Source organism: Equus quagga, chromosome 2 (genome assembly GCF_021613505.1).
Source record: "Equus quagga isolate Etosha38 chromosome 2, UCLA_HA_Equagga_1.0, whole genome shotgun sequence".
NCBI classification, from domain to species: Eukaryota; Metazoa; Chordata; class Mammalia; order Perissodactyla; family Equidae; genus Equus; species Equus quagga.
The window spans coordinates 74710438-74736623 of record NC_060268.1 but is presented as its reverse complement, the minus strand read 5'-3'; the positions used below and the strand labels follow the sequence as shown (position 1 = coordinate 74736623).

Genomic DNA, 26186 nt, shown 5'->3' with positions numbered 1-26186 from the left:
AAAGAAAACACAAAAGTACTAAAATTATCTGTTTGTAGGATAAGAGGGTAACAGATATACATGAACAAAAAAGAGGTTACATATGATATCAAAAACATAAAAGGTGGGACAAGGGGAGTAAAAGAGTAGAGCTTTTAGCAAAAGGTCAAACTTAAGAGACCATCAATTTAACATAGGTTGCCATATACATAGGTTATATGAATCTCATGGTAATCACAAACCAGAAACCTATAATAAATAGACAACAAACTAAGAGAAAGGAAGCCAAACCTAATACTAAAGGAAGCCATCAAACCACAAGGGAAGAGAGCAAGAGAAGAAGAAAGGAAGAGAGAAGAACTACTAGAACACCCAGAAAAGAAGTAACAAAAGGGCAATAAGTATACCCTTATCAATAGCTACCTTAAATGTCTATGGACTAAATGCTCCAATCAAAAGGCACAAGGTGGCTGATGAGATAAACAAACAAGACTCAGATATATGCTGCATTCAGGAGACATACATCAGAATTAAAGATACAAACTGAAAGTGAAGGAATAGAAAAAGATATTCTATAAAAATGGCAATGAAAAGAAAGCTGGTGTGGCAATACTTGTATCAGACAAAACAGATTTTAAAACAAAAACTGTAGCAAGAGACAAAGAAGGGCACTACATAATGATAAAGGGAACAATCCAACAAGAAGATATAACACTTGTAAATATCTATGCACCCAACATAGAAGCACCTAAATATATAAAGCAGTTATTCACAGATATAAAAAGAGAAATGGACAGTAATACAATAAGAGTAGGGGACTTTAACACTCCACTTACACCAATGGATAGGTCATCCAAACACAAGAAAGACAAGGAAATAGTGGCCTTAAATGACACATAAGACCAGACAGACTTAATAGATATGTACAGAACATTCCATCCAAAAAACACAGAATATACATTCTTTTCAAACACACATGGAACATTCTCCAGGATAGATCACATATTAGGTCACAAAACAAGTCTCAATAAGTTTAAGAAGACTGAAATAATACCAAGCATCTTTTTTGACCACAATGGTATGAAACTAGAAATCAACTACAGGAAGAAAATCAGAAAAGCCACAAATATGTGGAGATTAAACAAAATGCTACTGAACAATACTCAGGTCAATGAGGAAATCAAAGGCAAAATCAAAAAATACCTGGAGGCAAATGAAAATGAAAAGGGCATATGCCAAAATTTGTGGGATACAGCAAAAGCAATTCTAAGAGGGAAGTGTATAGCAACACAGGCCTACCTCAACAAACAAGAAAAATCTCAAATAAGGAGTCTAACAGTGCACCTAAAGGAACTGGAAAAAGAAGAAGAAACAAAGCTGAAAATCTATAGAAGGAAGGAAATAATTAAATTCAGAGTGGAAATAAATGAAATAGACACAAAAAAAAAAAAAAGAAAAAAGAAACAATGAAACCAAGAGCTGGTTCTTCGAAAAGATAAACAAAATTGATAAACCTTTAGCTAGACACACCAAGAAAAAAAGAGAGAAGGCTCAAATAAATAAAATCAGAAGTGAAAGAGAAGAAATTACAACAAACACCTCAGAAATACAAAGGATTATAGGAGAATACCACAAAAAGCTATATGTCAACAAATTGGGTAATCTAGAGGAAATGGATAAAGTCTTAGAATCATATCACCTTCGAAAAACGAATCAAGAAGAAATAGAGAATTTAAATAGACCATTCACTAGTAAGGAAATCAAAACAGTAATAGAAAATCTCCCAAAAACTAAAAGTCCAGGACCAGACGGCTTCCCTGGTGAATTCTACCAAACATTCAAAGAAGACTTAATACCTATCCTTCTCAAACTCTTCCAAAAAATTGAAGAGGAGCGAAAACTTCCTATCACATTCTACAAAGGCAATATTACCCTGATATTAAAACTAGACAAGGGCAACACAAAAAAAGAAAATTACAGGCCAGTATTGCTCATGAACATCAATGCAAAAATCCTCAACAAAATACTAGCAAATCAAATACAACAATACATTTAAAAAGATCATACACCATGATCAAGTGGGATTTATCCCAGGAATGCAGGGATGGTTCAATATCCACAAATCAATCAACATGATACACCACATTAACAAAACGAAGAATAAAAATCACATGATCATCTCAATAGATGCAGAGAAAGCATGTGAAAAGATACAGCATCCATTTATGATAAAAACACTGAATAAAATGGGTATAGAAGGAAAGTACCTCAACATAATAAAGGCCATATATGACAAACTCACAGCTAATATCATTCTCAATGCAGAAAAACTGAAAGCTATCCCTCTATGAACAGGAACCAGACAGGGAAGCCCACTTTCACCACTCTTATTTAACATAGTACTGGAAGTCCTAGCCAGAGAAATTAGGCAAGAAAAAGAAATAAAAGGTATATAGACTGGAAAGGAAGAAGTGAAACTATCACTATCTGCAGTTGACATGATTTTATATGTAGAAAACCCTAAAGAATCCACTAAAAAACTTTTAGAAATAATAAATGAATACAGTCAAGTTGCAGGATACAAAATCAACATAAAAAAATCAGTTGAGTTTCTATACACTAACAACAAAGTAGCAGAAAGAGAAATTAAGAATACAATCCCATTTACAATTGCAACAAAAAGAATAAAAGATCTAGGAATAAATTCAACCAATGAGGGGAAAGGCCTGTACACTGAAAACTATAAAACATTGTTGAAAGAAATTGAAGACAGAATAAGAAACGTAAAGATATCCGTGCTCTTCTTGGAAGAATTAACATAGTTAAAATGTCCATACTTCCTAAAGCAATCTACATAGTCAATGCAATCCCTATGAAAGTTCCAATGACATTTTTCACAGAAATAGAACAAAGTAGCCTTAAATTTATATGGAACAACGAAAGATCCCGAATAGCCAAAGGAATCCTAAGAAAAAAGAACAAGTCTGGAGGCATCACACATTCTGATTTCAAAACATACTACGAAGCTATAGTAATCAATACAGCATTGTACTGGCACAAAAACAGACACATAGATCAATGGAACAGAATCGAGAGCCTGGGAATAAACCCATACATATATGGACAGCTAATTTTCAATAAAGGACCTAAGAACCTACAATGGAGAAAGGAAAATCTCTTCAAAAAATGGTGTTGGGAGAACTGGACAGCCACATGCAAAAGAATTAAAGTACACCATTATCTTACAGCATACACAAAAATTAGCTGAAAATGGATTAAAGACTTGAATGTACGACCTGAAACCATAAAACTTCTAGAAGAAAACATAGGTAGTACACTCTTTGACATCAGTGTTTGCAGTATATTTTCAAATACTATGTCTAAGCTGGAAAGGGAAACAACAGAAAGAATAAACACATACGGCTGCATCAAACTAAAAAGCTTCTGCACAGCAAAGGAAACCGACAACAAAATGAAAAGAAAATCTAACAATCAGGAGAAGATATTTGCAAACCACGTATCTGATAAGGGGTTAATATCTAAAGTATATAAAAAACTCATGCATCTCAATAACAAAAAAAAAAAAAAACCCAATCAGAAAATGGTCAAAAGATTTGAATATTTTTCCAAAGAAGATATGCAGATGGCCAACAGGCACATGAAAAGGTGTTCAACATCACTAATTGTCAGGGAAATCAAAAGTCATCAAAACTACAATGAGATACCACCTTACTCCCATCAGAATGGCTATAATTAACAAGACAAAAAATAAGTGTTTGAGAGGACATGGAGAAAAATGAACTCTCATACACTGCTGGTGGGAATGCAAATTGGTACAGCCACTATGGAAAGCAGTATGGACATTCCTCAAAAAATTAAGAATAGAACTACCACTATGGAACTACACCAAGGAACTACGATCCAGCTATTTCACTGCTGGGTATTTTAACCAAAGATGAAAACACGAATGCATAAAGATATATGCACCCCCTATGTTCATTGCGGCTTTATTCACAATAGCCAAGACTTGGAAATAACCTAGGTGCCCATCAAGGGATGAATGGATAAAGAAGAAGTGGTATATATACACAATGGAATACTACTCAGCCATAAAAAAGATGAAATCTTGCCATTTGACAACATATATGGACCCTGAGGATATTTTCCTAAGCAGAAAAAGTCAGAGGGAGAAAGTCATATACCATATGATCTCACTCATAAATAGAAGATAAAAACAACAACAAACAAACACATAGAGATAGAGATCGGATTGGTGGTTACCAGAGGGGAAGGGGGGAGGGAGGAGGGTGAGGTAGGAGGGTGAAAGGGGCGATTAGGCACATACGTATAGTGATGGACAGTAATTAGTGTTTGCTTGGTGAATATGATGTAACCCACACAGAATTCGAAATATAATGTTGTACACCTGAAATTTATATAATGTTATAAACCAATGCTATCTCAATAAAAACTTTAACTCAAAATGGATTGATGATCTAAATGTAAGAGCTAAGACCATAAATTCTTAGACGAAAACACAGGGGTAAATCTTCCTGACCTTGGATTTAGCAATGGATTCTTTAATATGATAACAAAAGCACAGGCAACAACAACAAACTGATAAAATGACTTCATCAAAATTTTAAAATTTTGTGAATGAAAGGACATTATCATTAAAGTGAAGAGACAAGCTACAGAATGAAAGAAAATATCTGCAATCATATATCTGATAAAGGTGTAGTGTCCAGGATATGTAAAGAACTCTTACAACTCAAAAACAAAAGACAACCATATATTTAAAAAATGGGAAAAGAACTTGAATAGACATCTATCCAAAAAATATACACAAATGGCCCATAAACATATGAAAAGATGCTTAATACTTTAGGCATTAGGAAAATAGAAATCAAAACCACAAGGACATACCAGTTCACATCTACTAGGATGGCTATCATTTTTTTTTAAAGAAGGAAAATAGCAAGTGTTGGCAAAGAACTGGAGAAACTGAAACCTTCATACACCCCTAGTGGGAATGTAAAATGTGTAGTTGCTGTGGAAAAGAGTTTGGTGGTTCCTCAAAAAGCTAAACATAGAATTACCAGATGACCCAGCAATTCCACTTCTAAGTATAAGCCCCAAAGACTGAAAACACAGACTCAAAGAGAACTTGTACACCAATGTTCACTGCAGCATCATTCATAACAGCCAAAAGGTGGACGCAACCCAAGGTGTCTACCAACAGCTGTCTGTCAACAGATAAATGGATAAACAAAATGTGGTACACACGTACAATGGAATACTATTTCAGCCACAAAAAAGGAATAAAGTTCTGATACATGCTACAACATGGATGGAACTTGAACCATAATAGTAAGTGAAATACGTGACACCAAAGGACAAAAACTATATTATCTCATTAATACGAAATATCTAAAATAGGCAAATTCATAGAGACAGAAAGTAAATCAAAGGTTGCCAGGAGTTGGGGGAATGAGGAGTAGCTTAATGGTTACAGAGTTCTGTTTGGAGTGATGAAAAGTTTTGGAAATAAACAGCGGTGATGGTTGGATAACACTGTGAATAAAGTTAATGTCATTAAATTGTACATTTAAAAATGGTGAAAAAAAGAGCTAATTTTATATTATACATATTTTACCACAATTAAGATAAAAATACTGGCTGACCACTCATGATACCAAATGTTGTGGATGGTGTAGAGGAATCAGAATTCCCACACATGCTGGTGGGAATGTCAAATGGTGCAGCCACTTTGGAAAACAGCTGGCAGTCCTCAGAAAGTTAAATGTACACCTACCATACAATCCAGCTGTTCCACTCCTGAGCATTTTATTTATCTAAGAGAAATAAAAGCCTATTTCCACAGAAAGACCCATACAGGGATTTTCATAGCACCTTTACAGCCAAAAACTGTGAAAAACCCAAATGTCTATCAATAGATGAATGCATCAAGATACATGAGATTTATCAATATAAAGGAATACTACTGGCAATGAAAAGAAAAAAAAATTATTGATATCAAACAGCTTGGATGAATCTCAAAATATTTGCACTGAGAGAAAAAGTATATATTATATGATTCCATTTATATAAATCTCTAGAAAATCCAAAATAATCTATAGTGACTGAAACAAGATCACTGGTTGTCCACAGGCTCAGGGATGGGTGGGAGAGAGGGATCACAAACTTAGGGGTGATGGATATGTTCACTGACTTCACTATGGTGCTGCTTTCCCAGGTGTAGACATATCTCAAAACTCACCAAACTGTCCACTTGAAATATGTGCAGTTTATTGTATGTCAATGACACCTCAAGGAAGCAGTTTTAAAAATGAAAAAGTAGCTGAAGTTTGCAACTGATAATTAGCAAAAGTTTTTTATTTCCTCTAGTGGCACACAAATTTCCCCTAACTTTTTATTTTTTGAACAAGTCTTACAGAGCAAATCAAAACAGCCGCTTAATGAAGCCTGTCCTTCAGGAATTACACTGCTATCTGACTTCTCCGAGGCTATGTTCACCCTAGGAAAAGAGAAACTTCTGTAAGAAAATAATTGCTCCTCCACCTGTGCTTAGTTCATTCTCCAATAAAATTCACCTGCCCAGGGCAGGGGCTTTACTTTTACAAGGCTAAGTTACTTGCACATGGGATTCCTAAAATAAATTCTTTTCACTGGGGCTCGGTGTCCTTTTAATTCTAGATCATTAATTTACCATCTGCTTATTTGTTTGTCTCCTGAATATTAGCAACGGGTGAGCCCAGCTCATCCCAGATGACAGCAGATGATCAGGCTCCTGCTTGCAGCTGCTGACTCTCCCAGGGTCCTGGGACTCACTTCCTCCCGTAGACTGGCTACCCAGCCTCTCTTCAAGCACTGTGCTCCCAGAGCCTCGATCACCCGCTTTAATTGGCTCTCAGTTCCTCTCTTTTCTAAACCTTCCCATCACTTGACTCAGCTCGGCTCCCACGCACAACATTTCTGATCCTGGCTCCTAGGAACATCCACAGTACACCAGGTCCATTGCAGACCCACCCAACAACTAAATACAGCACTATCTTTTACTGAGCACATGCCATGTGCCAGGAACTGTGTCTTAATTTGCCTCCCATCTTTACAACAGCACTATAAGGGAAGTATTTTCTTATCCACTTGACACAGATCAAGAAACCGGGATCCAGAGGGCATGTAACTGGTCCCAGGCAGAGTCAAGCAGGAGTCTTCCCCCTTTGGAGGCATCACTCCTCTTTCTTTTGCTCCTTCGTGCCCCCAGGGTCAGTGTCCAGCTTGGTGAGAGTGGAAGAAGGGGTCTCCCACTCACAGAGGACTGTGCTGTGTGTGCTGCTCTCACGCATGCTTCCCTTTCTCCTCTGCTGTTGGTACTGCTGGTTCAGTGCCTCCTCACTTTGCTCTGCCGAACAGGTCAAGAGTAGTGGCCTCTCTCGCTTAAAACGACTTAGAACGATGGTCCGAATCACACGCTTAATTGGCTAGCAACACTTATTCTCCTGACCAAGTCCCTAATCCTCATGAGGATTAAAAACTTGAGCAAATAAAAGAATCCCCTGTGTTATCCAAGGATCTGAAGTCAGACAGCAATTCTCCTCTTGGCCAAACAGCCGTGCCTCTCTGCTCCCTCTGCAGCCTTCAGTGCACCTCTTGGGGCAGCCAGGAAGTTGTGGTTCTGTCCTCCTAGGGTACAGGGCAGGAGACTCTTGGCTCCTGCTGAGCACAGAGTCAGTAGGTCAGTTTACCTAATTCCCGCCAGGCTCACTCTTACATGCTCCTAGGCAACTGCCCTGGTTCATCCAGATCAAAGCAGAGGAAAAGTGAGGAAGAGAAGGAGCACAGAGAGGGGCGCCCTGTCTCTAAGGCTCCCCTTGTTATACACATGTATAACCCACCCGTGACCAGCAGACACCAATGTTCACACACCAACTCCACCCGTGCTGGCCTCTGACGAGATCCACCATGCAGCAGCAAGCGAGGAACAGAACTTCTGTTGATAGTCATTTTTAACCTCGTCTCGAAATGTTTCTCTTCTGTAATATACTTCATGATGTACCTAAAGTATTAGTATAGTAGTAATTTGACCCATGAAAACAGCATCGGTTCAACCTAATACACAGAATTTAATTTACAAGGAAATAAGCACAAACCGCAGGGAGGATACGCACCCGGTCACTGGTTACCAATTAGGGTGGGTGAACAAGTTTGGGAACTGGTGACCTTGCTGGGAGGACAAAGGGCACGTGCACAGTTAGACGAATCCAAAGGGGAATCCCAGGTCTCCCATGCCCCAGCCATGTACCTGCTAGCACATCGCTGCATCTTTTGATTACATACAGGGATTTCAATTCCCGCTTGTGGAATTAAAGTGGGGACCATGGTAGTTCTGTCTCATGAGTGAGAACTAACAGGACACGGACATGAAGTGATTAGCCTGGTAAAGGGTGGCAGTGAACATGAGGCCTGTTGTGGCCCAGGCTGAGCACCTGGAGGGGCCAAGGCAGGAGACAGGGTGAGTGGGACCACAGGGGACCCAGAGGAAGCCCTAGAAAGACTCTCAGGGCTTCCTTCCCTGAAGAAAGCACCTTACACATCCAAGGGGCCACACTGATGATGTCCAATCATTCTCTGGGGCACAAACTCTTCTAGGCCACAGGGCCCTCTGTGTTAATTATCATCCCAGCCCTTCCTTTTGCAGATAAGCACACCCTCACCTCACAGCTGCTGGCTGACAACAAGGTCACAGATCTAGAGCTTCCTCCCCAAGAAGGAATTCTGCCCCCCAGGACCCTCTCCCACTCCCACACTAGGGGAAGACACAGTACTGTCTTGATCATGCAAGAGAGTCTAATTTGAATCTCCCTGCCCAAGTCCACCTTCCTCGGTTCTATTCTTCACAAAGCTGGACCTCTGACTGCAGTGCAAGGAGGCAGACAAGACATGCCTCAGCCGAAGCCCGAGTCCACTTGTTGCTGTGCATCCCACTCTGAGAAGCTGATTTCATGTGCCTGCTTCTCGGCAGCCGCATTTATAAAATGGGAACAGTACCAGAAGCAAACCCATCAGGTTGCTGAGGGTTAACCCCTGTGGGCCTGGCACACAATGAGCCCACAGGCTGGCACTATGGTTGGATGCTGTGGTGACTGGGCACAGCTGCCTGTGTAGCTCTGTTGTCTCACCACCCCACACCATTGCATCCTTGCCCTCTTTCATAAAAGGCAGTCGCAGAGCGGGGGCAGGAGGGGCCCTGAGACCTTATGGTCCAATGACGTCCATCTCTAGATAGGGAACAATCCTTGGGACAGGAGAGGGGTGACCTGGTCAATGTCCCCTGGCCATGTCACGGCCAGTGTCCCCAATCACTGCCTCCTGAAATCACGACTCCATTCACTCCCACTTCTCTTGCTCCCTTGGGAGACCCTGGGATTGCATGGTCCCTCTCAAGCCATTGGTCAGCATCAAAAGCAGAACAGTCAGGGCCTAAGCAGAAGAAGTGCCAGAATGGGCTCCTCCCTTTGTATTTTTCATATTCTCTCCAGGGAAAACCCCAAAAGATCCCAAGTAAATGCACGTGATCTTAATTTTATGTGTCAACTTGACAAGTCACAGGGGTGTGCAGATTAAACATTGTTTCTGGGAGTGTCTACAAGGGTGTTTCCAGATGAGATCAGCATTTAAATCAATGGACTGAGTGAAGATTTCCCTCCCACACTCCAGTGGGCATCATCCAATCCCTTGGGAGCCTGAATACAACAAAAGAAGGAGGAAGGAGGAATTTGCCCCTTTCTTCCTGCCTCACTGATTGAGCTGGACATCCTCTCATCTTCTGCCCTCAGCCTGGGATTTACACTATTGGCCCGCACGGTTCTTGGGCCTTCAGTTTCAGACTGAATTACAACACCAACTTTTCCTGGGTCTCCAGCTTGCAGATGGCAGATGATAGGACTTCTGAGCCTCCATAATCACACGAGCCAATTTCTAGAATAAATCTCTCTCTATATATAGATAGATCTCCACATACATAGATAGCTATATAGCACTATTTCTCTCTAGAGATCTATCTATAATAGAAAGAATGATTTACTATAGATATTGGCTAATACGTATATATAGAGAGAGAGAGATAGCAAGATACCAACATGAGAGAGAATTTATCTATCTGTCTCTCTCTCTCTCATTGGTTTTGTTCCTCTGGAGAACTCTAATACAGTGCACAACAACCTTTTAGGGTCTGTCATCCTTTCTGAGTATTCCCAGAGACCTAAGTATGACCTCTTCCCAAAACAGCCTCATGGCCCTAAGAGCAGTGGGTATGAACCAGGCAGAGGCTGAGAAGAACTCAATTTCTGTAAATGGTTCCACCCTTAGTGATTTCTACCAAAGACAGCCTCCCAAGTTTCAGCTGACCGAGGTGGTACAAATCACGATTCTTGGGACAAGCACTTCCTAATGGGAAAGCTGCAGGTCTCTATATATCTTACTACGCTCACGCACACACATGCACGTGCAAACACGTCAGTCACATGAGTGTGCTGTGTGCCTGCAGCTTATCCTTACATTTTAAACATTAAAAACCAAGAGTACTTGTTATATATATACATATATATATATATGTATATATATATATATAATTTTTTTGGGGGGGGGTGAGGAAAATTGTCCCTGAGCTAACAACCATTGCTAATCCTCCTCTTTTGCTTGAGAAAGATTGTCACTGAACTAAAATCCGTGCCCATCTTCCTCTATTTTGTATGAGGGGTACTGCCACAGTGTGGCTTGATGAGCAGTGTCCAGGTCTGCACCCAGGATCTGAACCTGTGAAACCCGGGCCGCCGAAGCGGAGCGCACAAACTTAACCACTACCTTAAGCCACCAGAACAGCCCCCTACTTGTTATATATTCTAATCTTGTGTGTAATATTTCTGGAGGCCTTAGAGGATAGAGTGTAGAATTTTAAAAAACAGGCAGTACCTGAAAAGAAGCCAGACTGCAGGAGCAGAGGAAATCTCCGAGGTTGCCCAAGTTTACGCCTGGAGGAGAACCCGGGACCCTGAGTAAAGGAGGTCTGAGGCGGGCTGTGGGTGATATTCTAAAATGCTGGTGTCTCCTAACAGTGTGCCCACTCTGGGAGGTGCTGGGCTGAGGGAATTTAATAAAGGCAGACACAATGAATGAAGAGCCAACAACAGGAAGCAAAACAGTTCAGAAGTGGAGGAGCATTTCAGGTGGGTAGAGGGGCTTCCTTGGGAGGCCAGCGGACAGAGGTCCTCATTTGGGAAAACTGGAGGGAACAGAGGCTGTCGGTTCATCGAAGACCAGGACCCAGCACCCGCTGTAGAAGGACTCACCCCAGGAAGCACTGTTGATAATTAACTACTGTGCAGATCAGAGCCAACCACACAGGCTCCTCTCCCGTGGCTCAATCCATAAGTAATGCAAATAAGCAGCCCGGAAATTACATCCATGGGAGAATATCATTCAATTTTATTTTATCCAGAGTTTTTCAAAGCACATGTTTTGTAGAAGGCGATCTATGTTTGTAACTTTTTTCAAAAAGGAAGTATCTTAATCAGTGAATTAGGGAAATATCAGCTCTGTCATGTGAGCAAGAAGAACACAAAGACTGATTATTATCCCACTCACGTCTGGAAACAGAGGAAATAATTACAGAAGAATAAGTATTCATGTCCAGGTGTAAATCCTGCCCTGCATGGCTTCTCAAACATGAACGCCCTGGGGACCCTGTCAAAATGCAGATCCTGCCTCTGCAGGTCTGGGCAAGGCCGGGGACCCAGCATTTCTCACCAGCCCTACATGAGGCTGATGCTGCTGCTCTGCCCATCAACCTCTGGAGCAAGGACCTAGGAACACATGGAATTATGTGCAAGAAGTTTTTCAGTCTAAGATCCATGATGCAGTATGGGTTTCCAGGAACAAGGATGTTCCCTTTCTGGCAATCTCAGCCATCCTTAACTTCCCCTGTCTGAAACACAAAAGTTGGTACCAAGGATGGCTCCACCTGTGATACTAGAAATCGTATGGGCTCCACCCTCAGACTCGAGGGTGCCAAGAGCTAACGGCTCCAGCCTGCCAATTGCAGAGGGTAATTCTGTGGTGTGCTGTGACTGCTTATGAGGAGACAGGAGAAACAGTGGACATAAATTAGGGCTTGCTTCTAGATTATTTTCCTTTGTAAGACTGGCCTTTACAACAGTCCTCCAGTTTGAGGTGGGGCCTGTCTGGAGAGGCCTGGTGGCCCCGTGGACCCTCATAATGAAGTTGGCCCTGCCCTGTGGGACATTGTGTCTGCTGAGCTCAGCACAGTGGCCCAGGCTCCCGGCCTGCAGTAGAGATTTGTCTGACAGCCACTGGCACATTAAGCCAATGTCCTCCCTTATTCTGTGGAATACCTGCCAATAACTGCAATACGTGACAAAAGAATTCCCTCTAAAATTGGAAATTTCCTTAGAGCCATGTGGCCCTGCCCCTGCAGTTGAGCCAAGCAGCCCAGGTATTGGTTTTGTCCTACTTGCTCCCGTGCTCTTGCCCCAGTGAGGCTCAGGTTAAAGCCACAGACCCAGCATTCCACAACCCACAGGCCACAACCCACAGGCCGGCACTCTGCCTGTGGGGAACTTGCTCTTGCCACAGTGCTAAAGCTGCCCTCCTCAAAGGCATAGCCGGGTGGCGACTCCCACAGCCTCAGAGAAGGTATCAATGACACAGCCTCCTCCTTCCCACATCCCTGGACAATTCCCTACTGGCGCCAGAACCCTCCAGCCTCTGTGGACCCACTGAGCCCAAGGCAGTGTGTCTCACTTCAGACAGACCTATTGTGTTTATTGTCAGGCTCTTGTGCACAGAGAGGTGAACTCTTCTACCTGTAACTTGTTTGCAGGGGCCACTCCCACTCTCCCTGCAGAAGCCCTTCAAGGATAGCAGCAGGGGGGCAGGGGCAGAGCCAGTGACAAGAATGGCCACCCCCGCTGAACAATGGCCTGCCAGGAGAGAAGGACCTCTACATTCTTTCCATTTTTCAATGTTGAAACTGAGGCCCAGAGAAGTCATATGACTCTCCTGGGTCACAAGCTACCCCACGCAAGGACCCAAAGTCTGCTCTCCTTGCTGCTCTGCCACCAGCCCCCGTCTTTAAGTGCCATGTGCTGTGACCAAGCTTGCCCGTGCTCCTCCTTCTCAGACCCTCCACTGTCTACCAGCATCTTCTTCCCCAGGCCCTTGCAGTGGCCCTGACTCCTCCTAAAATAGAGCTTTCTTCTGAACCGGTAAGAATGGGTGAGAAGAACTGGGCTCAGTGAGACAGACTGGGAAGCTGAGAAGACAGGAAGCCACAGGCCACTTCACAGACCAGGGAGGGTACAGCTGTATTTCTACTTTGCACGAAGTGGAGGGCTGCAGCACTAAGTCAGCTTCCCCAGCTCTGCTGGCCTCTACAACAATTGGGTTTTTCTCCCAGAAATTCTTGGAGAGAGTGCGGCAGGCGGCGCTGACACGCACAGAGGATTCCCCTCCATGCCTACCAAGTAATAGGCAGAGTTTAGGTGTGGTGACTGGGGAACCTAGGAGGTTGGGCATATTCCTTCCCGGCTGCTTAAGCAGGCTTCAGCATGAATCCGGCTCTGTTCCACTCAACAGCTCAAATTACTTAACCAGTGTTTCCTTGAGGCAAGAGATTTTTTCTATTTTAATTACAGTGCCTGGCACACATAAGTGCTTAATAAATCTGTGAGCAATGAATGAGCTTTTCAGAGCCTCCCATTTCTTTCCTTGAAGGCAAATCCTGGATACTGCCACCCTCTGGGGGGGGAAGGCAACAAGGCAGCATCCCTAGCACCACCTCCCCACTCCCCCCTGCCTGCTCCTCACACAAGGACAGTAGAAAGCAAAGATACAGTGAGGGCTCAGTTCTCTCTCCACATCTTGGCTAGATCTCTAAAGGTGACGGGTTGTCATGTAATTTAAAAGCCTAATGCAGCATCACGGTGGCAACACGTGATCCGAGATGCTCCAGTGCAGTACCCACACTGAGGTGCAACTACTTCCAGTCCTTACCATCTGGTAACAGCAGCAAGCACCTAACACGTGCAGGGGGCCTAGACAGGTCATCTCATCTCCCTGCGAACAGCCCCAGGAGGGTCCCTCATCACCCCCATCTTACCAGTCAGGGGTCCCCACCCCAGCTCCCATCAGCAACAGAGCCGACTCCAGCCTAGGCCTTTCTATCCCCAGAGCTCAGTGTCTTGCTCCACTACAGAGTGCCCACGGTGCCTCAGCAAAGCCTCCTGGAATGAAGCCAGGACTAGAGCTACAGCTTGGTAAGGCACAGAGTCACAATGCACCCTAGGAATAATCTAGTCAGGGTTTCATCATACATTAAACCAGTGGAACTCTCTTATCAACAAAATCTTAAGGGGAACCCATATAAATGTGTGTCTATGTATAGCTATATCTACTATATCTACGTCTATGTGTATATATGTATTTACATATGTGTGCATGCATATATATATATACACACACATACATATATATGCATTGTGCCTGCGTGGTTTCTTTGCATCAGCAGTTTCTTTAGACCCAGTTGTTCTGCCTGGTAGCAAGTTATAGTCCATTTTCAGACAGTAATCAATTTACTTTCTGCCCATTCTGTTCTAGGGAGCTGTTACTTAACTTTACCGTGGTGCTCAAAAATGCTACCTGCCAGGGCCAGCCCAGTGGTGTAGCAGTTAAGTTCGCGCACTTTGCTTCAGCAGCCCGGGGTTCCCCGGTTTTGATCCCGGACTCAGACGTGCATACTGCTCATTGAGCCACGCTGTGGCAGGTATTCCCCATATAAAGTAGAGGAAGATGGGCACAGATGTTAGATCAGGGGTAATCTTCCTTAAAAAAAAAAATGCCACCCGCCACTGCAGGCTTTGGAACGAGAGACTGCCAAGATGAGAACTGCAATTTGGGTTGATGATTCTGGTAGTCGCTGCAGCAGAGTGCAGGGCTGACTGCGTTGAGAAGAGACTGTGTGGACACAAGGCAGTCCCCTTGAGAAGGTGCAAGGAGGAGCCAAGGAAGCAAAGGACGGACACAAGCACCCCTGATGGGCAACCCCAACAAGCTGAAGCAAGCAAAGGGCAGGAGGAGGGCCGTTGGGAGAATGGGCTTTGTAGCCATAATGCCTGGTTTGCAGCAGCCCCTTCTCTGACGAACTGCATGATTTTGGGCAAACCATCTAATCTCTCTGGACCTGGACCACCTTATTTGTAAAACAGGGAAGCAACTGTGCTTATCTCAGGGCAGTGGTTCTCAGCCCTGGGGAGCTTGGAAAACACCAGTGCCTACCCACCCCATGCCAAGGGAGCCAGGGTGCTTGTGGGCCTGGCCCTTAGGACACCTAAGTCCTCCCCAGAGGATCTCGTGCATCCCCAAGGGTGGGTTTAGATCAATCATACTCGCAATGTGCTAAGTGGAAAGTGCTGGCAAATGTTAGCTGTGGAGACTACTCCCATCAGCTCGCCCCCTGGCAGTTTTCAAAGATCTGAAGAGCTCTCCTTTGGAGGGGAAATTAGACATGCTCCAACTGGTCCCAAGAGGGGAACTTTCAGAGCCATCTATTTGAGATGAATCTCATGTGCTGGCCTAGACAGGTGCATGGAAGGGCCTTGGGTGTCCTTGACTGAGGTGACACCTGGTGAAGGTGGGGCCAAGGGGGGCTGCCTCCTAAATGCCCCTCATCCCTGTGAGTCTGGTTCCCAGTCCAGAGTTCCACAGGACTGAGACTGGGTGTCTGCACTTGGTGAGGGAGGGTCAGGTCAGCGGTAACTTCAAGACCTGGGCCCAGGTGGCTGGGAAAGGACCAAACCACTAACAGGGTGCAGTGAGAGGAGTGGCCACGACAAAGGGGAGCGTCAGATCAGCAAGGCCTCCTGAGCTGTGGGGTGAGCGGTGGATTGAAGGGGCACCCCAACCACCTGCTCCTGCCACGACACCTCAGTGGCATTAACTGTGGACTTTGTGAAAGGTGTAATCAAGGGAAAAATGGCTTCCTCTGCTTATAACACAAGCAAATGTTTCCTAGTCTCCTTATGTCACAGGTGTGAAATCAGGCAGAGCTCCACGCTGGGCAGCGAGCCCCGCTAGGCCAGGCATGGCAAGAGTTGGACTCCTACCTGTCCACCCCAAGGAGAGCCACCCTTTACCCCGCAGCTTCCTGCTTTGTTTTTCCAAATTGTCTCTCAGAAGAGCTCTCTTCTTACTACTGACATGAAACAAGTCCTGAGATTCCTTTTATAATGTGAAATGAACAAGTGGATAGGAAAAACACAAGATATCACGTCCAATGGAAATGACACCTTCTTTGAAGATCGAAAGATCAAAAGGATATTTTAGTCAAGGGTTGAAAGGTATTTCCCTCACTACTTCTACGGGAAATTATTAGGAGAAAGGGTTTCTGTCCTGGCAGGGTATTAACTATTAACACTTGGACGTACACATGATATGCACATACAAACACATGCACACACACAAATACTTAAAAGAACTCTAATCAAATTTTTGAACTCCATTCCATAGTAAAATTCATGTTCTCTTTGATCCATTGTCACCCACAGAGTTTTTAATATATAATGTATGCATATATGAATGTTTAGCTTCCTGGCAGGCTGCAGCCAGCCAGAAAAGCCATCCTGCCTAGGCCTTCGGCAAATGTACTAGAGCTCAAGTTTCTAGCAACAAGTTCATCAAGAGAAAGCATGTTCCTCCTCCTGGCAGTGGAAGAGAAGTGATCTGGAATGCAACGGTGGGTTGATCTGAGAAGACTAGAATGTTAATGCCACCTTCAGGAATGGTAGTCACCTTCACTCTGAAACTGCAATGTTATGGATTGAATTGTGTCCACTCTCCAAATTCAGACATTAGAGTTCTGAGTTCCAGTACCTCAGAATGTGGCCTTATTTGGAGAAGGAGTCTTGATAGAGGTAATCAAGTTAAAAGGAGGTCATTAGGGTAGTCCTAATCCAATGTGACCAGTGTCCTTATAAGAAGAGGGGATTAAGACAGATGCACATAGAAGGATGACCACATGAGGACACAGTGAGAAGACAGCCATGTGCACACCAAGAAGAGAGGCCTCAAAAGAGACACACTCTGCCGATACCTTGATCTGGGACTTCCAGCCTCCAGAACTGTGAGACAACAAATTTCTGTTATTTAATCCACTCAGTCAACAAATACATGCACATTTAAAACATGACCCATGCAGAAGCTGAGAATCACCCTGGCCAAGCCTGCAGCCATCCCTGCCTGAGGATTTCAGCTGGGAGACTCCCCAGAACTTGAAGCTGACACTTCTGCTGGTGTCTCACTGACTCCTGCAGACTACACTGAAATGAGCAGGGACCATGATGCAGTGCTGGACCCGAGGCCTCAGAGCTGGGGTTTGAGAGTTGGAGCATCATGAAGCCGATGCCAGGCGTCCCTTCCTTCCTTCAGCCTGACACAAGTCTGCATTTCTCCCCATTCCTCAGGAGGATTCCCTGTTGAGGCTGTGAGAGTGGGCTTCCTGAGCACTTGCTCCAGAAAGGCATGGCTGGCACCCCTCATCGTGCCATTTTAGGTCTTGGGACACCCAGGCCTGACCACAGCAGCAAGGGAGTACTTCTCAGTGAGTGCACCAAGGTGCCACCAGCAAAGGCCTGTGTGTCCTCAGTGGAGGAGAGACAGATCCCCTCAAATGACCCACGGGAACCGGGGACTTAGGAATTCCATTCCCCCAGTGTGGGCAGGGCCAGGGAGCACAGGGTGGTAACCAACCACTGCATTTACAAAGTAACTTTCAAAACCCTCCAGCCCATCTAGTTGACCTACACATGTCACTGCCCCAACATAAGAAGTGCTCAATTCCATGTTTTGGGAGCATCTGAGACTACTATTAATTGCTGGAGTTAAAACTTTGATTTGCAGACATATTCTCAGTTGCTCATGATTTTTTCCAGACTTTACCATGACTGTGGATTAGCCCAACTTGGCCCACATCAACCAAAATATGCAATAGCACGGTAAGGGTAATCCCTGCAGGTGGCTCTGAGAGGGCCTCACAACCAGGCACTGAGCTCCACTGGTCTGCCTGGAACCTGGCCCACCACTCCCTTTGGGTCAAAAGGCTGAGTGAGCCCCTCTATGTCTCTGTTGCTTATCTGTTACATACAAATAACAACAGAACCTCCCTCACAGAGTCCTCCAGAGAATTAGAGGAAGCAACAACAAGAGAAGGCTCTGAAGAGGGACTGGCACATTGAGCACTGAATGAATGTTAACTGGTACTATTGCCCAGGGTGTGTGTGTTGGGGGGGATCTTGCTACTCTCACCAGAAGGGTCACAAGCTTTCTGAACACTGACATGGAGCTCCCCCAATTCCAGGTTCTAGGTGGTGCCAGCGCTGGATCTCCTGTCAACAGGTGATTTGCAGGCAGCTTGTCAGGAAGACCCCAGTCTCCCAAGGAGGTGCAATGTCCAGAAACACTCAGAACAGGTAGGAGGGCTCCCGCCTTGCTGACTACCAACTGCCCCCGAGCCTCCTGAGGCTTGAAACAACAGTCCTATCTCAGGTACAAAACCCAAGCCTGCACGCACACCTTTGTCTGCCTGCTGTTGGCCTTGAAAGGCCAACTCTCAGAATACCAGAGAAGGGTTTCCATGGTTAACACCGGTCTCACTGGGCCGAGGCAGAGGTGTCAACCTCACAAGGTCCGTCCTCACAAAATTTCCTGCCTGATGGTCAAGGCTCCAAAATGCTTGATAAAGGCCGGACAAGCAAACCAACTATTTGAAGTTCCATCCAAAACAAACCTAAATCGGTAATGCTTTGAAGTCAGCCTTTACCACCCAAATGAAAGGGCTTGTTTTTAGCCAATGGCGGGTGCAACTGCTGAAAAGTTAGCCACTTCAGGGGAGAACTAATTTTTTTCCTTTTTTCTCAAAGCCACAAAAGTCACGTGTAGACATCTTTGTTTAAGTCTTGCGTGTGTGTGTGTGTGTGTGTGTGGTTGAGACAAAGAATGACTTCTAAGCTTTGGCCCAATTCTTAACTTATAAAACCCCATCCTAAGCACCTGCTCTCTGGAACCCGAGGGGAAGACTTGTCCTCACTGGCAATAACCCTTTTTATAGTAGGAGTGGGAGCGTCAGGCATTCTGACAGATAGACCACTGAAAATGGCTTCGCTGAAAACTGACAAACTAAATAAGTTTGCTTTAGGCCTGACCTCAGATTAGTTGAAACTCCCACTGGGGCCCATTAAGTCATGCCCTTGGCACCTTTCACAACATGGGTTGCTCATTAGCAATGGGGAAAAGTCCTGAATTTATTCCAATATGGCTTAAACCCAATTTAGATGTCAGGAAGCATGGTTTCATCCATATCCAAGTAGGTAATAGTGTTTTCTGAAGTACACTTCTTGCTTCCCTTAAAGACAGAGCCCCCTCTAAGGTATGGTTTCTGTTAATACCATTATGAGAGTGCAAACATATAGATCTCTCTGCCTTGGTATCTCTCACTCGTGGAGAGGCAAAACTCTAAGGAACACTAACACCAAAATGAGAAGCAAAGTACTGCCTTCCACTGGACGAACATGAAAGTATTGTACAACTTCCCCAGCAATTCTTGGTGAAATGGGGAAATAGACTCTTACACAGAAAAAAAATTAGAATAACTTGAAGAATTTAAAAGCTGTGGTGATCAGGGTGTGGCGACTGGTCTTGTGCTGTGGAAACAAGGAACTTCCTCTTGTTGGGGCCTTTGCTCACAAAACAAGTGAAGGTACACAACACCAGGCACAGATGCTCTTCAAGGAACAAAGTGGTCCACAGCCCACTGAACAGACACTGCACTGTCCAGGCACCTGCCACCTAACGCATGCCATGCACAGTAGGTGCTCAATCACCAGACTGGAAATTCCAGATTCTCCAGGAATGTGCCCTTGCGGATCAATCTGCTTCTAGAACATTATGTCCTAGCCCAAGAAAGAATATGTATTCTCCCCTCAAAGCTAATAGAAAGTGATACCTTAAGCACTCTCACCTCATGTTGCTTTCTTCTTTAGAACATGCACACACTTGCACACACACTCACATGCTTGTGCAAACACACACGTGTGCACAGACATGCACACACTCACACACAAACACATCCACACCCACTTGTGAGGAAGAACTTAGCATCAACTGGACAGATCTCACACTGTCACTTCTTCTTACTGGTAGAGAAATTTCTGCTCCAGAAACATACACACTCACACACACACACTCACACACACAAACACAAAGCCTCAAACCCTTTGCAATTGCTGATGCAATTCAACTATATTTAGTCAAGTTGGAATTTGATTAAATTCCCTTTTTTTAACAATGAAAATACAGTCAGAGAGAAAAACAGAATTTCCCACTGTATACCACCATAAAGAGAACCAAAACTTCTTACTGCTTTGCTTGTCTTTTTCCTAGAACAAAAAATGACCACTTGTAACCACACAAAAAACATGAAGTTAAATGCACACAGAGAATATTCAAGTTTCCATACGTTGTAATAAGATCTTTTTGGATTACTACTCAAGTTAGCCTAATATTATCAACTCTATGGCACTGAGTTGCTCTCACTAAGATCACACACCTTACCCTCTATAAGCATTGATTTGCTAGATCACAGGATCCAGGAAAAGAATCTCTGGCAAAGTCACCAGGATTAGAAACAAAAAGATCTTACTACACAATCGAATTTACATTGTCCATGAAGCTAACCCAGTTGATATTATAAAACATGGCATGTCTCAGATAATTACATTACCTACCTACCTGGATTGCTTGGAATATCCACACTTGCTGGAATTACAATTTTAGTTTAAATGCTGTTGTGTTCTCCAAGTAATTTTCTTTCTCATAGTCTTTCCTGTTACATATTTAATATCTTTCAACAAAAGTATGTGATTGTTAAATTTGAGACTGAAAATGCCCCACGATATAAATTACGAACTTAGAGACTTGAAAAGAAAACCACACATTTTTCTGTAAAGGCTTCCTGTTGACCGATCCAATGAACACACTCAGCCAGCTGTCTTTGTTTTCTACTTATATGATGGATTGTTTCCTCCTCCAATTCCACGGCCCAGAATGTAGTTAATTTAATTAAAGATTAACAATCTGAAAAGCTTAAGGAAAAGGCAGCTTTGGTGCAAGAACTATCTTGCAAACTCTACTTTCTCACCTCTAGTTTTCACTTGGTAGAGATGGTTTGGGGAACATGTATAGGTAGAAACAAAAAATAATAATAATTTTGTCTCCTACATATTGGGAATTTTTAAGTCATTTTTCTAAGCTCCCTGAATTCTTTCAAGTAACTTTGGGGAGAACTACCTCTCCCTCATAAAGGAAACTTTTCTTTGTCATTGCCTGAGAGTACCTGGCCCCCAAGAACACTGGGGGGAATTTGGTAAAAATATATGTGCAAAGTGGAGGTAAAGCCACATAATCGTCTTAGGATCACTGCAGGTCTAGACATTTGGTACATGTTTTCGAGTAGCTTCTCAGACTCCTGTCAGCCTAGGAGAGTTTCCATACCGGTTTCATCCTTCCTCTTGATTGGGAGCATCTACCAGGCACACACGCAAAAGCACACACCCACACATGCCTGGAAAGGCTTGTGATGGCAGCCTTGTGATCTCAGCTCTTCCTGCAAGCCTCACAGTCACTGCTCCAGACGGCAAGAGGCAGATGGCCCCGTGGGTGTGCCTGGGGGAGAGGGTAATAAGCCCCTAGTCCATCCAAGAGACAAACTGGAGGAACGTGTTTTCTCAGTAAATTAGCCAGTACACAAGTCACCTCCTGGACAGCTCCTCCCAGACACTGATGAGGCTCGTCCAGCAATGTCTCAGGTCCCACTCTCCCACAGCTCTGGGGGAGGCCTGTCCTGCCCCACCTACACCTGAAATTCCAACACCCACCTGACATTTCACATCCTGTTTGTGCTTTATCATGTACTCCTCAGCACCAATGCTCTTCCACCATCTGCCTAATTTACTTACTTACACGGCCTCATAATCGCTGTGAGGGGAAAGATGGTAGCCTGCTTTGACCAATGCAGCGCCTAGAACTGCATTTGAAGAGAGTGGGCAATCAATAAATGCTTGTTGAAAGAATGAAAAATCAAAAGAATTAGTCTCTGAAAAAAGCAACTTTTGTAAAAAATTATCAGCCTAAGGAACTCCCAATTCTGCAGAAATGACTGTGCAAATGTTATAGATGAACTAGAAACTTCTACTCGTTCAGAGGCTGAGGGCATGCAGGCTCACGGGCAGGGATGCAGGTCTGAAGGAATATTTGTGAAGTGACCACAGATGCCAAGTGCGAAACAGGAGGCCTGGATGCTGGAGAAAACCAACTCAGGAGGTGAGAGAACCCAGAACTGGCTCCCAACTCTGCCCTGATTTGGGAGGAGGGTGCCTTGGAAGAATCTCCTGATGTCACATTTTCCATTTCTCATCTATAAAAGGATGTGACAATCACGATCTCACAAGATTCATATTAAAAAATATGTGAAGTTGTTTTTAAAATGTTTGTGCTACCACAAATGTGAGAGGCATGGCGAGGGCTGGCAGTGTCTGGGAGCCTTGTCCTTGGGTTTGGCGGTCTAGGCAGGCTGTGCCTGCTGCCTTCCTGCTGCTAGCCCTCCAATTCTGTACAATTTGTCCAATGCTATTCATTAAATCCTATCCTATTTCCACCTCTGAGACGCCTTCTGACCTGTGTCATTGCCTAACATACCTGGCACCCAACCCTCCCCATCCTAGCCTTCAGAGTAAGTTTCAAGCTCCTTTTTCTGGAAGCCTTCCTTGACCTCTTGACGGCCACTTTGCAACCCCAATCCCCTAACAGGAGACCCCAGGATTCTTATTTTTTTTAAAGATTGGCACCTGAGCTAACAACTGTTGCTAATCTGCCAATCTTGTTTTTTTTTCTGCTTTATCTCCCCAAATCTCCTCCCATACATAGTTGTATATCTTAGTTGCAGGTCCTTCTGGTTGTGGCATGTGGGATGTCGCCTCAACGTAACCTGACGAGCAATGCCACGTCCGCGCCCAGGATCTGAACCGGCCAAACCCTGGGCCGCCGTAGCAGAGTGCGCGAACTTAACCACTCGGCCACGGGGCCGGCCCTCCCAGGATTCTTTCTGCTGCTCAATACCGGGAGTCGGCTAGAGAACAGGCCTGAGTCCTCCAGGTAAATTATTAGACCCTGCAGCACATGGACCATGTCCCTCTTCATCAGCATCCTTCTCAAAGCAAACAAGCACTTCATAAATGACTTCTAGAAAGGGAGAGGGTGGAAAGAGGAGCTAAGCTTTTGCCTTGTCAGTAGAGGGCACTGGAGGGACGCTGCAGGAGGAAGGAACTGGCTTTGGGGTGGTGGGGAGTCTGGATTTATTCTCCATTGCCAGGCCCCTCCAGGTTTTTCCAAGACAGGAAGCCTGCAGGGCACAGTTTTCTCTGGGACTCGGCCTGTGCATGTTTTCTTCAGCTCTCAGCTTGGATAACCAGAGGCCCTGAGGGCAGGGGCCCAGATCCCAACCTGGGCCGCTGCTCCCTGTACCCTTTCCTGGAACGCTTCTACATGCAGCCCTGAGCTCCATGGGGCCAGCTGTCTAGAGAGCCACCACCTGGGTTTTGTCTACTGCAGTGGTGGGAGCCACAAGCAGAGGGTGGCATCCCTAGCATCCAGCGGCCAGAAGCCCCTGGCATCTCCCAAGTTCCCTGGCTTGGCACTTCCCTGTGGATGGTTCCCCTGCACCCTGAGGGTCCACTTCTAGCTTGCACAGCCCCTCAGCAGCTTTTCTACCATCACCTGAGTGATGGCCGTGCCCTCGGCCATCAGAATAAGACTCAGCCTGGGGGGCCTCTCCCTGGGTGCTATCTCAGCCCCAAGGCCAGTGGCTGCTCCTCATTCAGCTATGTCTGTATTCTTGCAAGTTTTTACTTCTTACTTTACTTCTTACCACACAGTCCTTCAATGGAATTCTTTTTTTCTTGGCTGAGGAAGATTCCTCCTGACCTTAACATCTGTTGCCAATCTTCCTCTTTTTGTATGTGGGCCGCCACCACTGCATGGCCACTGATAAACGAGTTGGTATACGTCCATGCCTGGGAACCGAACCCAGGCCACCAAAGCAGAACACGTCAAATTTAACCACCAGGCCACAGGGGCTGGCCCTCCCCTGGAATTCTTTACATTAAACTTTCCCTGCCTGAATCATGTGTGGTTTCTGCTTCCTCCATGGAACCTGACAGATACACCCAGTCTCTGCATTAATGCCAAGCTCCTCTCTTATGCTTCACCTAAGTTTTGCAAATTGCTTCTAATTTATGTTTTCCTACGGGCAACAACTTCCAAGTGACCAGTCCTCAAACTCGCAACATATCACTTTGTATTGGACAGGAGTCAGTTCTTCTCCAGTCTGAGACACTAGCTGACTCCGTTCTATGAAACCACTTAAATACAGAGAACCGAAATGTTCTTGGCATTGGAAGATTGCAGTCAGAGCCTTGCTTTCCAATTGACAGGTTTGTAAAAGTCAGAGACTTCCTATGTTTATTTTCCATGACATGGTTCATATATTTCAGAATAATAATGTATGAACAGGAATTCAAGTACCAGAAAAATGTCTTTGAACATTTAGGGAAAGAGCAAAAAAAAAGAAATGAGAAAGCGAAAAAATATACCAATAATGAGCACTAGAATTGTGCATGCATATTGAAGATGTGGGGTGCTGATAAAGAAACTTTTTCTAAAATCAGAATTGTTTGGGTTGTTAATTTTGGCCATTTTGACTAAATTATGGCTCAACCCATTACTGCCTCAGACACTCATGGGGCCCTACAGAAGGTGATATAGGATGTGTCTGTCTGCAGCCATCCTTGAGTTTTAAACATCCGACTAACAAACAGCTTGTTTATAGAAAGCATCATTGAGCTATGAAGTGTTCCAGTTGTTGTTTGGGGAAAAAGTGGGCAGAGGAGCTTTTAAATATTACTGAATTCAGTCACTGAATAAAACCAGAAGGTATGAAACAAGGAAGCTATTCTTGAGGCTTGACCAAAGAGAGACACTTGTGGCTTTTCCCCCACCCACTACCCTAAACATGCATGCTCTGCTCTTCGGTTTTCAAATTTTGCCATATCTTCTACAGTGTCTGAAGTTTCACCCATTAGCTATTCACATACATTCATTTACGTTACAGTCATCCTCTGTGCTCACTGGCTGCTCCTCTAGGTGGGTAACGTTCTAGCCTGTGCAGCCACTGCCTCTTCTTAACCCCGTGCAGGCCGAGATCACAAGAACTGGGAGGGAGATGCAGTATCCTACTGATTTCAAGGTTAGTCCACATACCAATCTGTGCCCTGGAGAGGCATTAGGAACTTTGGGTTCTGGGAGCCTCCCAGGCATGGTTGAGACAGGCATCCTAGGACAGGGCAGGTATTAGGAGAACAAGGCTCAGGCAAACCCATTTCTCTTCCAGACACTTCCTGATCCTGGCAGCTCACGCTACTTTAATTTCACTCGGAGTTTGCAGCCCTGCATCCTCTGCACAGACCGGGAGGTGGGAGCGTGGACTCTTCACAGGGGCTTGAACTTTCGGGCCACAAGGCTGCTGGTGAATGCAGTCAGACCTCACTTCCCCCTCTACGTCTCACTCCCCATGGGCTGTGCATTTCTGAGCTGTGGCTGATGTTCCTCTAGGCAGAACTGAGTTACGGAAGACCTGATGCTGAACTCAGAAACACCCTTGAGGGGAGCGATGCATCGGCAACAGGCCATTACTTCTTCTGCTGTGTTGCCGTTTAGTGAGGTAGAGTAACAGCTGGGTAAACGTCAACAGTCAGCTGGTCGTAAATGTCCCTTATAACATTAAAGGGACTCCAAATACTATTTTGAGAAACTCAGAAGTGTACAGTGGAAATGACAGTCCTAAAAACTGGGTCCTGTTCCCCACAGCTTCAGGCTACTCATGAGCTCAGGAAGGTCAGGGGTCCTCTCAGACCCTCAAGTCCCCCACTTATCTACTAGGAAAAGGGGCCCGGCCTGATGGAAGGGGAATGCAGTGCTCTGAAGCCCAGAGGGCCGGCATGGGT

The 26186-nt window shown here is 44.7% G+C and overlaps 1 protein-coding gene across 1 annotated transcript in view; it reads right to left on the bottom strand.

The window, feature by feature from the left end:
• The window catches only part of ATP10A (ATPase phospholipid transporting 10A (putative)), a 176718-nt gene that overhangs the window by 84815 nt on the left and 65717 nt on the right, over positions 1-26186 (bottom strand).